Below are 14,316 nucleotides of genomic sequence, written 5' to 3'. Positions count from 1 at the left end.
TTTTAAAAGCACTGCTAATATCCGGTTACAGTTTCTTATACTCTGTTAGCATCTAAATTCCTTAACCTGTGTAGGCATAGCTTAGCCCCACACAAACAGGCTGAAACCCGCTTACTGCTGCTTACCCCTGTGCTAATTTCTTTAAAAGAAAAGAAAAAGGGGTGATAGTAAAGTGGTGAAAAAGGGGCACAAAGAGGGAAAGACAGTAGACAAGATAGCTAGGGATTTGCAGGAAGGGTGTAGGGAAGGTCCATAGCTGCCCATTTCTTCTACAGCAACAGCTGTGCATATGCAATGAATTTGGAGGTACATTTGAACACTCCAACCCCTGGGAGAGGGGTGAGGACAACAATAATATGTTGTGATGCCAGTTAGACCAGATTACATGTGTCCAGTGGACATGTGTGCAAAATGGACAGCTATGTATGTGGCGTGATTTTTTTTTGGGGGGGGGCAGATTGCCCTTTTTTTTTTAAGGTGAGAGTGGGATGTTGGGGAAGTAGAGTAGGTATGCTCGGATAGGATAAGTTGGGTAGGATGACAGATAAGACCGACAAGGCAGCATACAGGGGTGGTATATGACACATGTGGAGGAGAAACACCTTGGATGGGGAGGGGTGTTTGGAAGTCACAAGCCCATGGACCCCCAAATGGAAACAGTGGGACTGATGTCCTCACTCATGGGCAGTCACCACTGCACCTTCACGGCCTCAAAGGTGGCTGTACTGGGGGCTATGTAGGAGGGGCAGGCTCACCCTCTAATTGTGCCACCCGGCCCTCAAGCTGGCATAGCTGGTCTTGAAACTCCATATTGAGCTCTCTACACACCACAGCCTGGACTTGACGATGGGTGACATATTCCTTTCTGCACCTGCTCCCGGGGGTGCAAGCTCCACCCCCTGTGGCGGTTCCACCCAAAGGTGGTGCAGGGCCAACGGAGGAGGAGGTCCCAGGCTTGGCCCCAAACATGCTGGTTCCTGGTGCCATGGCCAGCTGAGGTGGGACAGGTGGGTCCACTGGGACTGGCCTTCCCATATGAGCTATGTTGTAGCAGGATTATGACAGATATGGGTTAGTAATAGTCAACATCATTCAGGATTAGTTATAACAGCATGCATAAGTATTCTCATTAACCCAAAACACCAGATTTAAAACAGTTGCAGAGCAAGCAGAACACATGCATATATGGAACAACAGTGGCCATTACAACAGCATGCAGGCTTCATTGATGGCAACAGGCCACCAATATGGGTGTATTTTAACATGGCACATGCATAGAAACAAATGTGAATATTTATAAACCATTAGGACATATGTCCCAACATAAGTTTGGAGTGTACCCACACAGATTGAGGTGTGTCATTGGGTTATTTTTGCACATATGATAGGGGTGAGAGAGAGTTCAATTAACAACTAATATATCCTTGTAGTTTTCACAACATTCTTAGTCACTGCAGTGATCTGTCCCTTACATGTATTATTACACTACCCAATGGCATTATATTGTACACTAGTATGTTTATAGATTATTATATACGTGACCTGTGTCTTACATACAGGCGAGACAAGATGTAGGTGTTAATGCAACATACATTGAGAATTGCTCTCCTACACTTTGGGTGAGGTGCTAGAATGACAGGCTTGTCTTCATATACATTCTCTGAGTATGTACATGTCTGACTATCAATTATATGTCATTAACAGCTGCTTACATTTCTTGGATCATCACACTGATTTTTCAGGGGAACAGGTTACCAGGCTGGTGATGTGGGCCATTTATCTGGACATGCTGGACAGATTGGAACAGTTGTGAGGTATGAATATGCATGCAACTTTCTATATGAACTTTCTAGCAAATTCTGTACAGTTGGGTGTAATTATGCATACCGCTTTCTATCTGAACATTGTAACAGAATCTGTACAGTTGTGGGGTTTGATTATGCATACAACTTACTAGCACTCCTGGTATTCAAACCCTGCTGTGTGTGATAAAAAAATGACAGTTAACATCACAGTACACTGTGTAAGTCTCCCTCACTTGTACAGTATGACTGAACTCTTGGCACTTCCAACATTGTTATACAAAACTTCATGCACATTTTATCTGCATAACACTTAATACTTGCTTAATACAACAGTACTATTTATAGTATGCAACAGTTCAACAACATATGAAAGAAGAGTAAACAGACACACTCCAGGGGTTATACCTATATTCACAGAATATTACACATTTATTTCTACTGGTATAACACTTTCTAAGGATCTTATATTTATTTGTTATGACAGTACATGCTGAATAATTACTAACCTGCCTCATGATGCAGCCTTTGCAACCTAGCATCATGGGCTTGCTGGTTTTCAGCCCACTCATCTGCAGCTGTCAGAGAAATACAGTGATATTTAGCCATACCTATCCATAGTATACACAAGCTAGGCAATTATTAACTACTTAGTAGAATGGGTACTTAGTATTGGGGCATTAGGCATCTCCCGAGACTCCTGGATCCACTGTTTCAGTATATCCTCCCTCCGCCGCTTCAGGTCAGCATGGTGGTGCCTGACCTGCTCACCAGTCCGGGGGATACCTGTAGCACTGGTGAGGTCACAGGCGAGACTGTCCCAGGCCTCCGTTTTATACAGCGAGCCCTGGTACTGGTCCTGCAGTACTCTCTGCTCATGGTGTTTTACCAGGAGCCATACCATGATTTTTGACTCCTGGATACCCCAGCACTGTACTCTAAATCGAGTGCCTTCACCCACACCAGCCATTCTGCCTGCATTAGGGAGCTACAACCAGTTATGGGAAGTATTCCCACCTGTGGGGTTTAAATACGGCCAACTTCTCGCACTTTCCATGATTGGCCGGTTTTGAAAAGGCTAAGCTATGAGCACACCTGCTTACCTAAGGTTGGCAGTGCTTAAGGAGGTATACCAATAGGCAGATTGAATCGGCTGCCCTACACATTGCTTATACTTAACAAGCTAAGCTGTGCAGCGGTTAGCATTGCTTAACAGTTACTTAGCATTTTATTTGCTTTTTGGCAGTGATTTATTATTCATTACAGGTTATATATGGGTCTGGTAGCCATGATTCATGTGTGCATACACTGTATGGGGTCCTGGGGACTTCTACAATTTATTACAATAACACCTCACATCTGTGCTTACTGCAGTATTCCAGTTCACATATTTATGTGATGTAAGCTGGGTATACAACATAAGGCTGTATAGAAAGTCCTTTCACAAGTTCAGCTTGTTTTCCTATGGAGACGTTTGTTTCTTAAAACCTCACTCTTATATACTGTTGTGTTGGCTTAGTGGTTAAGTACTGTGACTGTGGTGTACAGGGTACTGAGTTCGAGCCTTGCAGAAGCTGTTTACTTTGTTGCTGGGCAGAACATGGGCCGTTGGGTACAGAGTGACTAAGACACTTTAAAGCAGTTGTAACTGGGTGTGCGCGGGTTTGCACGGAGCTAAGTAATGCTAACCTCCGGTTACAGTTTTGTACACTCAGTTAGCTTCTACTTTGCTTAATCTGTGTAGGCAATGCTTACCACCTCGCAAATGCATTTAAGCATGCTTACAAGTGCTTATATATGCTTACAACTGCTTATTTGTACTTAAACCTGCTTACTAGTGCCTTATTCATTATGACACTGACACTTCACATGTGCATTTAATGCAGTGCTCCAGTTCACATTTAAATGCTATTTAGTAGGTTATATAGCAAAATAAATGTTCATATGCAGATTTCACATGGAAAATGGAATGTGCTGCAGTGGGACTTGAACCTGAAATGCCTGTTTGTTAGGCGGATGCTCTGCCCAGTACACTATTGCTGTGTTGCTTCATTTGCATATATCTTCCTTGTTATCCTCTTCAGCCTTTTAAGCTGCTTTAACCATAGCTAAGCAATGGGCACACCCACACACCTACAGTTAGCTTTAATCTGTGTTTTAAAAAAATAAATAAAAGGGTTTCTTTATTTACTTTTTCAGTACTGTTGCTGCTGTACACATGGGGAACTGTTGGTGGGGATATGCGGACACCTATGAGCGATCTCGCTCATCTCTTAACACTTTCTGCTTTTCTACATTGCAGGGTTGTGTTTATTCTGAGAGCTCTGCTCTCAGACATGCCCCCTGCACTCGTACACACTCTGTGTAAGCCTGGGACCTCAAGCAGCGTGCCTTCATTAATATGCATGGCACACTGACGTCCTTCTCCTAAACGGGCGTTTAGTCCTGCATGGAAGATTAGTGAATCTGGGTCACACGTGTCTTCCTGCTCTTTACACATTAAAATTTCTCAAGTACAACAAGCATTTTCCCATGTACACACAATCACTATGCTACACTAACTTCATTTGATCATTTTCTAAAACTACAATGTACTGCACATCAGGCAACTTCAACAAATTGACAAAAATTACTAGTTATGCAGTTATATTAATACATGCACACTACACATCAAAATGTATTCAGTCTGAGCTTTAAATCAATAATACACCAACTGTCAAAGTATCTCTTAGCAAATCATAATTTCATAAAGTTTTTCTTACTTTGAGATGTCTGTGGTTTCCTAAGATATTTGCCACCTGTCTCAGCAATTTGTGAATCAATATGGTGAAGTTTAACCTGTTGGAGTAAATTCAGACAGATTTACATGTTTTATGCACAGTAGGCTAATTTATATGCATGTTTTCCTTTAGGAAAAATCAATATGTGACACAGCAGTTTTGGCTACACCAAACATGCCAAAGGTATCAGTACCTACTTGAATGCGTATGCCAGCAAAAAAAAGGGTTTGGCCAGGTGATGCACACCCAACAGGCAGTATTTCTAACCCTGCTTAATATATCCCTCACCATACTTTCCTCATTCTGGTTCAGGTCATACCTCTCAACCTTAGAGCAAGAAATCTGGACAAAACCGTAGATAAATGCGAGACAAAGGCCCATAAATGTGGACACGTTTTAAATATTGCTCTTACAAATGTAGAAAGTTGATAGACAGGTTTTCCATTAGCATGAATTTTCTGAAGGGTATGAAGTCTGAAACTCAAATGTCTGTCATTATTTCCTAACTCCACTCTTTAATGATTTTCCACTAATCTGCAAGAAAACCACAATTTTATTACAAATGATCCAAAAATATTAGGCAAAAATCTGGACATTCTGTGAAAATCAGTACAGTTGAGAGGTATGGTTTTGGCACTTCCAATGATGGTGCCACCTGTAAAGGCACAAGGCTGTGCTCCTAGCTGGTCTGAGAAAGAGACCCTAATAATGCTCTACCATTTGCATGACTTATACCTGAAGAAGATCCAAGCATGCACATGTCACAGTATGTGCAAAAAATCATCAATATCTGCTAGGAGTTAGGTGACCACCTGTCAACCCTGCCAGGTATAACCCACCCCAATCAGCAGTACCATCACAGGTATGAAGGTTTGCAGAAACATATTGCTGACCAGATGGCTGAGTAGGTTGACCAGGCAGGTTACAGTAAGAAGGCCAGAGCTCTATAGTAAGCAAAATTATTTTCTAAATTAATGTATACCTGTATGCATATATATATATATATATATATATATATATATATATATATATAATGAAAATGGGGTCAGAAAATTGTATAACTACATGAACTTCCAGACTCAGAAATCTGTACCTGAAAATATTTACAGTACTCATACTATGAAATTCATAACAAATACTAGCATATCTGTAATCAGACATCCATCTTTTGAAGAAAGAGGAATACTGTACTGTGTTAACAGGTTGAAATAATAAATACAAATGTCAGTTAAGAGTATTAAAATAATAATCTGTACAGATAACTGTGTAAATCTTCTACTACTGTTCAGGTATCAGCAATGTTACGTGGATGTATGAAGTTATGAAATAAGAGATGAAATTACAGATTTATAATTTGTTACCATTGCAGTGAAAAGTTGTAACAGACAACATTACATGAAGCCAGTTTTTTTGTGACCTACATAAATATAAGTAAAACAACTGCTTAACTCAGGCGATTATCCATATGTATTTCTAGCTACATGTACAACATGGCTAAGATGACACTCACCCACCCAAATTAGACTGCAGGTTAGGGGAGGGGGTGGGGAGTTACTTTGCTAAAAGAATGACCAGCACTAAAGTTTTCAGAGAAAATCATGTAGCTCAGTCTCAAACAGGGTTTCATAAACCATCATGTGGAGTTTCAGAGGGGAGTAACATGCTTTGCTTAGTCAGTACTAGATGATCACTTACCAAGGTATTAACTTGCTGGCCAGTTAATAATGGCTCCAAGTTTGTTTTATGCATGGACAATTTCAGTTCCTTAATGCAATCTACATCAGAAATGATGGTTGCAGGAACAAAAATAAGGCCTTTTCTGAAAATATCAAAAAATGGAGTAATCCCCATGGTACTGTACTTAATGTCTAGTTAAAGATTTTAAAGCCATCTTTTTTGATAAGAAGTGTAGTCTGACTTAAACACATTGTCATTGCTCACTCATTCTCTGATTCCTGCTTCCTCTGTTGTAGTGTGAGTTCCTTCCATCTGTGGAATTCTGATCTGCCCTGATGGTTCTGACAATAGCTGCTAACTGGTATCCACTCTAATCTCCTTAATGGGAAATCTTAAAAAATGGCATTGTCAGTATCTTGGGCACTAGTAATGTTATTACCTTCACAGTAATTATCGAATTCCACTAAAATAGGTTCATCAAGTAAGTTGTCGCCTTTATTGTCATGAACTAAAATTTCCTTTGAAGATGAGCAGGGATATTATTTGCCCTGTTTGTAATCTTTCCTATCATGATCTAACTTTACCCTTTTCCTGTTTACAGTGATGTCACATTTGTTAATAACATGCTGAAAAATGGTATTAAACTCATCCTTCTTAACTTCAAACAACGTCACCTTTAATTGTTTGGTCAAGTTTTTTATTGTCCTTATTTATAGTTATCATTTCTTGTAAGTTATGCCATATAAGTATGTCCATAATTTTCAGCCCTGTACAATTTAACAGTTCATAAAGCTCAGAATATAAAGGGAAGTCACTCACAATACTATTGAGAAATTTCCAAACTAAGTCTATTTGGTACATGCTGGCTCCTCAAACTTTCTTTAAGAAAAGTAATATCCAGCTGCAAGGTCTTGTGAGGTCTCTTCTCAAACAATTTTAATTGAGATTCAAAACTGGTAAAATATTTTCAGTACTTAGTAAATTCTTGTGGTTATGATTTGATATAAAGTAATTTGTTTTGATGCCAAGATCTTGTCATGTTTTAAAAGCTTTAGTATATAGCCATGAATATAACCTCTAAGTGGTGAAACATAAAGCATGAGGAGATACTTCAACAGATCCAAGTCTGACCTGCACAAAGGTAGCCATCTATCTCCTTGGTCCCTGAGTGTCCTGATACTTGCTTGTTTTGGACACTTGTTGTATTCTTGTGCCTTATTTGATTCACTTTGATGATTGGTTTGTATAAAAGAATGTTTTAGGGGGAGGGCTGTTCTGGCAGTGCCCATTAATTTAATGTCCATGTGTTTGTGAATGAGAGAGGGGAATATGATTTAGTGTCCTGGTGTATTAGATACTACAGTACTGGATAGGTTAGTCTTGGCAGCCACTGGTGTTGCAGTTGTGTGTTGGGTTTGTGTTTTTTTTTTTTTTTTTTTTTTTTTTGTGAGCAGTGCTATTATCCTCCTCTTTGAAAAAAAACCTGCAAGCCCTCTTGAGGTGCAGGGAAATAGTAGCCAAAATGTGTATACTTTTCAGTTTCATAGCAAAAAACACTATTCAGATGGTAAATGGTAATGCAATGTTGATATGATAATATAAGAAACGTAAAGTTTTGCAAATTATTGGGCCTCCAGTTTAAAGACTATGGTCAGAAACACTATCCTACATAGCTAAGTTCATGGTACCATAACTGCAGGCTAGTTCATCGGGTGTCCTGTGCACTTTCCCAGACTGAGACCCCCCACTCCCCGAAATAAAAGCTGAAGAACCAAAAACAATATTCTTCTCAATGTTGAAAACCAACCAAAAGACAAAAAAAAATTCTGTTTCTCTGAAATAGTAGCAGATTGCTTGATACAAAAGTAAAAAGGTAGCAAGCAGTTTCCTACAGCTGAATCAGAGCACTTCAGCCATGACTGCAGGCAGAGTATCGGCATTCATTTATAAAAACTAATGTCATAGCTTTCATAAAGCAATGATTGTACTGCACTAACACACCACTGGTATCTGCTAATCCCCTGATTGCTTGTGCCCCCTTCATTGCTCCCTAGTTACAACTCTGCATGATGGAATCCAGTTGTATACTCTTACAGTCAGAATTGTTTGGGGAGGACTGTAAATTACTAAGTCACTATGTTTAATACCAGACCCTTGACAGGTTCTAAAGAACCTGTAATGCTTTTGTAATATGATTAAGGGCTATATTGGTCAATTTCTTTCTCCCCAGTCACATTTCAAAGGAATGCCTATTTTGAAATTTAAATACATAATTTTTCTTAAATATGTGCATGAACTGTGTATTGTTCTAGTACCAAAGTTTTATGATGAAAGGTAAAATAATGTCTACATTATATGAATTTGCCACTAACCGCTGGTTGCATTTCTGTTTCAGTCACATTCACTTTTTTTTTCTTTGCACTTGTTAATGCTATAGTAGTCACTTCTCATACATTTGGATCTTTTAGCCACACCCCATTTTATCACACTTTTACTTACACTAACCCTGGGATTCAGCAAACAGCCATGCAGGAATAAGTTATTCTTGCACAGCAGTGACCATTCCTTTTCAGCACGGCAGTGCGCCATGCATATGTATGAAGGCGTGCTGCCATGCTCTAAAATGGACATGGTTCCATGTACGAGCACAGGGGGTGTGTGTGAGAGCAGTGCACTCACAATATACATGCCCCCTGCATTCCAGAATTGCCATTCGGCAATTTAAAATGAGCGAGAATGTTCTTAACACCCCCAACCCATCAGGATAACAAATCTGGGTCAAAGCCATAAGGGACAATCATCCCTACCAAGACAAATGTTGTCAGAATAACAGATGTAGCATAAGCACATAGTGCACACCTCACAACCCCTCAGAGTAAGGAATGTGGACAAAACCAAAAGGGACAATCTTCCCACAAAGCAGAAAGTTGATAGAATAACAGGTTCAGCATTAGCAGGGATATTCTGAAGGGTACAAATAAAATAACACAGCAAATATTTTTTTTTTTATAAATGCAATAAAGTTTGCTTGCTGAGTGGGTGTGCCCTTTGCTTAGCTATGCTTAGTCCAGCTTAAACAGCACAAGAAGTTAAATAGCAAGAGGCATCCAGCATAAGCAGTATTTTAATAGTGTAGTGGTTAGAGGGTGCACTTTGTAAACAGCCATTCCGGGTACCACCCCAACTATAACCAATTTGCATTTTACATGTGAAAGCAGTACATAAACATTTATTTTTATAATTAGCTACTAAATAATATATATTTGTTAACCAGAGTACTGCATTAGGTCCAGATGTGAGGTGTCAGTTTAATAAACACAAGTGCCCCATACAGTATAGTCGCACATGACTAAATGTAATGAAAACACATTGGGGGATGTGAGGGACAGTAAACAAATTTCTAATATGTAATGAATGATGAATCAATGCCATACAGCAGATAGTCTATAAACTGAAAAATAAGCAATGCTAAGCATTGCACAGCTCTTCTTACTAGGTATAAGCATTGTGTAAATATGACTGCTAAGCAATGAGTAGCCTAGCTAAGTGGATTTGCCCATCAGGAAGCAGTGCTGAACCTGTCCCTTTAAGCCCTGCCAATCTTAGCTAAGCAGGTTTGCCCGTAGCTTAGCTTAGCTCAGCATATTCAAAACTGTCCAATCACAACAAAGGGCAGGAAATCGGCCATATTTAAACCCACAGGCGGGAATACAGCTCATAACTGGTTGCAGCTTTCCACTGTAGGCAGTATAGCAGGGGTTGGTGAGGGCATGCACTTCCGTGTACAGTGCTGGGGCATACAGGAGTCCAAGGTCATGGTAGGACTCCTGGTACAAAACCATGATGAGAAACTGCTGAAGGGGCCAGTACCAAGGTTCCCAATATAAAGCGGAAGACTGGGAATGTCTCACCAGTGATCTCACCAGTGCCACTGGTATCCCTCAGATTGGTAAGCAGGTCCGGCACCACTATGCTGACTTGAAGCGGAGAAAGAGGGAGCTCTTGGATGAGTAGGTCCAAGAAGCAAGGCAGAGGGGTGATGTCCCAGTAGTGTGTAAGTACTCATACCAATAACTGTTTACTAATGTCCACCTGTATACATGATGGATAGGTATGTCTATATATTTCTCTATTTCCCTTACAGCTTCAGCTGAGTGGGCTGTGAATCAGGAAGCCCATGCTAGTAGGCTGCAAAGGCTGTGCCGTGAGGCTGGTGAGTAACAATCCAGCTTGTGGTAGTAATACCAAATAAATATAAAGTAATAGTAAATCACCTGGTAGTATAAAAACTGTGTATGGGTTGTACTGAATAAACCAGACAATATGACGGTAATAGTCCCATATAGCTCATATTTAAATAAAACTGTAAATTCCTGGCAATAAAGCTCTAAATCCTGGAATGGTTGTGTTTACTCTGGTATTGCATGACATTTATTGTTGCATTCTCTGAATAGTAATGTTGTGTTAACCACTGTTACCCACACTGTGCTACATAAAAAAAATGTCTAGGAATGTCTGCATAAGACTGTTGTAAGTACAAGATCAGATTGTACATCCAAGAGAGACTTAGACAGAAAACACTAAAGAGATAGACAGCAATATAGGTTCATAGGTTGGTACTAGGCTATCGGCCCTAGGGCCTATACAAGCCTAGCCATAACAATTCCCTGGCTATTTCTTCCCACAATATTTATTTACCTGGGCTCCTGTTTAGCAAGGTGACTGACATGATCCCCAGGGTAAATTTCCTATCTCCCATCCAGTCGTCAAGGTTTCTTTTAAAGAGGGCCAAGGAGGCACTCTGCTTGACATGTATGGGCAGTCTATACCAGAGTATGGGGAGTCTTTGGGTCAGGAACCTATTCCTCCAGCATGTTTTGTTCATTGTGATGACAAGCTTTAGGTCCCTGGAATGTGTAACTCTGATGGATTAGGATTTCTTTAAGAGTAGCATGTCCAACAGCTCTGGATTTGACATGGCCTTGTATGTTAAGCAGAGATCACCTTTGTGTAGATGATATGCGACAGAGTATAGCTGGAGTTTTTTTAGTCGGTCAGCATAGGGCATCTGCTTTAGGCTTGTGATTCTTTTAGTGAGGTGCTTCTGCAGATGTCTTGTGAGGAACATACCAAATGGGGCATTGTACTCTATGATGAGTTTAATGAGGGATGAGTACAGTGGGACAATGACCTCCTTTTTTTCTGGATAAAAAGCTCTTGATGATGAGGTGCGCCACATATAAGGATTTCCTGACTGTTGTGGCACACTCTGCTGAAACAGACACAGCCATGGTTCGAATCCTGGGAGTGGTAGTAAGCTGTATGCATAATCATACCTCTCAACTGCACAGATTTTTCACAATGTCCCGATAATTGGCTCATATTTTCTGCCTGTTGCTCTGTTCCCCTGGCAAATCAGTGGGATGATCTCAGAATTGTAGTCACTAAATAATGACATAACATTTGATTTTCAGACCTCAAAACCTTTAGAAAATGTATATTAAAACAAATCCTGCAACTCTCCAAGCTTATGAGAGCAATATTTAAAATATGTCCCTATTTGTACCCCCATGTTGTCAAGCTTTGTCTAGAGTATGTGCATTAAGAGATTGAGAGGTATGTGCATAATATTAACTTGGAATCTGGGAATATGTGTAGAAACAGTCAGGTAGTGTTAACAAACATTCCCTCCACAGGTCTGTCAGATTACACAACTGTGCCTGCCAATAAATATTTAAATCCTGGACTGGTAGTGTTTACTCTGGCACAGTATGGCCTGACATGTATCATTCAGTAAGATCTGATATCAGAATATTGCTGTTGTGTCAACCACTGTTTCTCACACTGTGCAACATAAAAATATCTCTAGGAATATCTGTAGAAGACTGTTGTAATTACAAGGTCAGATTGTACAACCAAGACAGAAAACACTGAAGGAACAGACAACAATATCCAAATAGCACACTCTGCTGAAACTTAAACTGTTGTATTTTTAGCAGACACAGCGATAGATTGAATCCTGGGAGTGATAGTAAGCTGTATGCATAATCATACCTCTAAACTGTACAGATTTTTTTCAGAATGCCCAGATAATTGGCTCATATTTTCTGCCTGTTCCTTTGTCCCCCTGGAAAATCAGTGGGATGATCTCAGAATTGTAGTCACTAAATAATGACATAACATTTGATTTTTAGACCTCAGAACCTTCAGAAAATGTATATTAAAACAAATCCTGTCACTCTAGCAATTCTCCAAGTTTATGAGACCAATATTCAAAATATGTCCCTATTTGTACCCCCATGTTGCCAAGCTTTGTCCAGAGTGTGTGCATTAAGAGATTTAGAGGTATGTGCATAATATTAATTCAGAATCTGGAAATATGTGTAGAAACAGTCAGATAGTGTTAACAAACTTACCCTCCACAGGTCTACCAGGTAAGAGATGTAGAATTTAGCTATAAGACAATTGAAGTATACACTGTGTACAAACATACCACTGCCCAAACCAAGGCCATAGAGTTTGGTAATAATACCTGTATCTTAATGATAAGAGCAATGATCATTAAAGTTGTGAGTACTACAAGGATATATAAGTTGTTAATCTCTCCCCTCCCCACCATATCTGCAACAATAATCTAAATACACAAATCAATGGATATGTTTACACCAAACCTACTGTTGGGACATATGTCCTAGTGTTCAATAAATATTGAAATGTGTTTCTATTAATGTTCCATGTTGAAATACTATCATTGTTGGCCTGTTGCTATCACTGTAACCTGCATGCCATTGTAATGGCCACTGTGGTTCTATGTATGCATGTGTTCTGTTTGCTATGCAACTGCTCCAAATCTGGTGTTTTGGGTTACTGGGAATATCTATGCATGCTGTTATGACTAATCCTGGATTGTGTTGACTATTACTAACCCACATATGTTTTAAAACTGCAACACCATAACACGTTTGGGAAGGTCAGTCCCAGTGGACTCACCTCTCCCACCTCATCTGGCAATGGCACTGGGCCACACACATCTGGGACCCACCCCTGGACTCCTTGTCCGCTGGTCCTGCACCACCTTCGGGTGGAACTGCCTCAGGGGATGGGGCTCATCTCCCCAAGAGTGGGCATGGACAAGATCCTGTCACCTGAATTCAGGTCCAGGTAGTGGTGCATAGCAAGCTCCAAATAGAGTTTGGAGATCTGCTATGCCAGATTGAGGGCTGTGTGATGCATTCAGAAGGTCAGACTGCCCTCCTGCTCAGCCCCCAACACAGCCACTTTTGAGGCCATAAAGGTGCAGTGGTGACTGCCCATAAGTGGGGATTCAGTCCCACTGTTTCCATTTGGGGGCTCATGGGCTTCTGATTTCCAAACACCCCTCCCTGTCCAAGGTGTTTACCCCCCACATGTTTCATATACCACCCCTATATGCTGTCTTGTCTTTCTTGTTTGTCTTCCTACCCAACCTACCTCCCCAAATATATCCTACTATCCTTTCCCAACATCCCATTCTCACCTTAAAAAAAATAAAAAGACAATCTGTTCCCAAAAAATAAAATGTTGCCCCATACATAGCTGTCCATTTTGCACACGTATACACTGGACACATGTAATCTGGTCTAAATGACTTCACAACACATTATTGTTGTCATCACCCCTCTCTCAGGGCTTTGAGTGCCCAAATCTACCTCCAAATCCAGTATATATGCACAGCTGTTGCTGTAGAAGAAATGGACGGTTATGGACCTTCCCTACACCCATCCTGCACACCCCTAGCTACTTTCCCTACTGTTTTTTCCCTCTGCATGCTTCTTTTTCACCACTTTCTTATAACCCCTTTTTTCTTTTCTTTTAAAGAAATTAGTGCAGGGGTATGTGAGAGTAAGCACTTTTAAGCAGTAGTAAGTGGGTTTAAGCCTGTTTGCATGGCAGCAAGCAACGGCTACACAGATTAAGCACTGTCAGGCTAACTGTCTGTAAGCATATTTAACGAGAACTTAGCATTGCTTACTGCCACGCAGACCCATGCAAACCCACTTACAACTGCTTAAAAGTGC

Source organism: Protopterus annectens, chromosome 4.part0, assembly GCF_019279795.1.
Source record: "Protopterus annectens isolate FY-2018-M chromosome 4.part0, PAN1.0, whole genome shotgun sequence".
Classification (NCBI taxonomy): Eukaryota; Metazoa; Chordata; order Ceratodontiformes; family Protopteridae; genus Protopterus; species Protopterus annectens.
Note: the sequence above shows the minus strand (reverse complement) of the source record.